The sequence below is a fragment of the Halyomorpha halys genome, unplaced genomic scaffold, assembly GCF_000696795.3.
Source record: "Halyomorpha halys isolate HHAL.00 unplaced genomic scaffold, Hhal_1.1 Scaffold10.1, whole genome shotgun sequence".
NCBI lineage: Eukaryota > Metazoa > Arthropoda > Insecta > Hemiptera > Pentatomidae > Halyomorpha > Halyomorpha halys.
In genome coordinates this window covers 1,193,738-1,196,543 of record NW_027107501.1, presented here as the reverse complement: position 1 = coordinate 1,196,543, position 2,806 = coordinate 1,193,738, and the positions used below count along the sequence as shown (strand labels likewise).

The window sequence follows — 2,806 nt, the reverse complement described above, 5'->3', positions numbered from 1 at the left end:
ATATTATATTATTATAATTATAACTCCTTTCCAATGGGTTTTATTAACACTGTGATGAAATTCCTAAGAATTAACGGATATTTTATTACAAGCAATGCAGTCCAATTTATTGGCAAAGGTAAACTTTATTTATAGTAGTTTAAATACTTTTAAATGTGACATTGATTGTGAATATTTCATAATTCTTTTCTTAAATCACCCATCTCACATTTAAATGTAGCAAATCGCTAATGATTGTATTTTTTTAATTATCATTGTGCAATTTGAACAGTTCATTTCTGAGAAAAGTGGGTGGATGAATTTTTCTATTCGAGTATCTGTTCGTGGCTATGAAATATTTTAGAAAGTTTGTAATCGTTTGAAATATTCATTCTTTAATGTATTAAAATATTTTATTTATTCTAATAATCCACATTATTTTGCGTTTGTAATCCATTATTTGGATGCGGAAGATTTTTGTCAAGGACTATCTGTTCTGAAAACGAGACGTTTTGTCAGTTGTCATATTTGGGCGTTGGCTAAACTGCTTCTGCTCATTAGTAGTTAGAAATGTTAAGGTAGACAATTTAATGGTTACAGGGGTTGGCTTTAATAGGTGTATTCGTAGCTCTAGAGCCGAGAAATATTGAGTTAGTAATCGTAGTGAAGTTACCTTTGGGCCAAGGATTATTCGGAATCGCCGAAAACTCAACTCTTAAGGTAAGCTTTTTTCAATTAATCTCTTTATAAGTGAAGGAATAAGCTATCAGTTGAGTGTATACAAACGATTTGGTCTATCAAAAAATGTACTGATTATAATTTTATTCTATACATGTATTCTTTCTTTTCATTCAAATTATAAATCCTTCTAAAAAATTTCATTGTTAGTTTAATATAAACTATTAGTATTTATGATATTGATTTTTTTTAATATTATTAACATTTATTGTTTACTTAAATTTAATACATTCCTTTAAAGTTTTTTTTTCTTCCGTTTATATACAACTAAATTCCTATTTATTTTATAGGAATTTGCACGGTTTCAAGTTATTGTTTGAACGATTACAATGAATACAGATTTCCTCTTGGCTATAGATCAATTGTGTATTGGGTGTATGGTTTTATGTAGAGGTTGTTATGACAATTAATGAACCATTATATGCCAACTCGTGGCACACTACTGAATTGTTAAAGGTAAACAGAAGTTGGTCGATGTTTTTGTATTTTATATAATAGTTTCATAAGTTCCTTTAAAATTAAAGTTTCCACTGGTTTTATTTATTAATGTGTACAATCGATTGGCAGAAAGTTGTATTTCATGTTATTATACTGTGTTAAGATATTTTATCTTATCTTTCAGTGTGTAAGTTTGCAATAATTAGTGATTATAATTTTTTTTAATTTGTTTTTTCTTAAAAAATAATGCAGTTAGGATTTATTTTCTAGTAGTACATGTTACATAAATTCACCTGTAACCTTCCTAATTACTGGCCTTCATTAGTTAGTGGAGGCTTGGAAAATCAAGATAGTATGTGACTAATCAGTTGTATTAGTCAGTTTACTCATTATACTCGACCCATGCACACACTCATACATATACTAGTATTTATGTTCTGTGTTTATATCTTCAATAAAGTTTTCTTTAATAATCTCCACAATTTAAAGCTATTACTAATAGTTGCCCCAATTCTTCACAATCAACAATCCATTATTTGACAACTTGGGTTAGTACTACAATTTTATTACATATTTGATAATTTAGGACTACCTTAACTTAATAAAAGTACTACCAATAACTGAACCAGTCTTGGCCCATCTTCTGTCAAATTCCATAGGTATTATAATTGCTCTATGCTAAAATTAAAACTAGAATCTTATATGCTTGTTGAAAAATATAAATTATTTACTTCTTGTTCTTAGTTTATATTAATCAGTTTTAGTTCAAATGAGTTTTTAATATTTTGCTAATAGCTGAAGTGTTTTTATATAATGTTAAAATTAACTACATTATTTAAGGTTAGTGATATATAAGTAACAGAAATTGTGCAACTTGTCCATAAACAAGTCTTAGTGATGTCCCTTCCTGGCTTTATTGAGACAAACATTGTTATGATTTCTAGTTCACTTTCAGGAACAAATTCTCAGAACATCTTTTGGCAATGAGTCCTAACGGTGCATTAAAAGTTGTGTTCTTGTGTTTTGAAATAAAATATAATGAATTTCTTGTAACATTGTTTCAGTTTTCACATTAGATAGGAAACGGAAGAAATAATAATAAATTTATTTAACTTTTGGGTTAAATATTAATACACATTAATATTTATAGGAAAAAATTATATTAATGATTGAATACTAATTTTTACTTTTAAAATAATGAAGACGATAAGTTAACAATTGACTGGACAATTTATAAAAAATAGGAAGGAACGAATATAAATCAAAAATAATTTTTTGTTGGGTGCCTCACACCACGTCTTTCCCCAACTCAAAGGTATTTAAAATTATAACTAGATATATTGTAGTGTGTTTTTTTCAGATAACTTTAACAAAATTGTTACTCAGAATGCTTGCTCCTCCTGCTTTTAGGAATAATTCATCTGAATTTCTTTGATACCGTTAGAACTAGATATGGCAAAGGGATTTAATCTTAATTTTGAGTTATAGAAGTTTTGAGATATTAAGTTTTTTGAGTTATCGAGCTGATTTTTGTGAAAGGATCAAAGGATCATTTTTATTGGTCACAAGTTAAGATTGTAAGAAATTCACAAAGCAATCAATAGTAATCTGTCTTTGAATTTTTTAGGAAGAGGATACGTGCAGTAATATA

General features: G+C 27.5%; 1 protein-coding gene across 7 annotated transcripts in view; it reads left to right on the top strand.

The window, feature by feature from the left end:
• The window catches only part of GlcT (ceramide glucosyltransferase), a 15,397-nt gene that overhangs the window by 9,981 nt on the left and 2,610 nt on the right, over nt 1–2,806 (top strand). Inside the window, exons 1-2 of one of the 7 annotated variants that reach the window (XM_067045873.1) lie at nt 1–699; nt 1,008–1,173. The exons of 1 other annotated variant lie outside the window; for it this stretch is intronic. The gene's annotated coding sequence lies outside the window, so the exon portion shown is untranslated. Of the gene's footprint in view, nt 700–1,007; nt 1,174–1,496; nt 1,704–1,792; nt 1,815–2,349; nt 2,471–2,806 lie in introns of those variants that run through there. 5 more of the 7 variants (XM_067045874.1, XM_067045872.1, XM_067045875.1 and 2 more) reach the window with 5 other exon arrangements.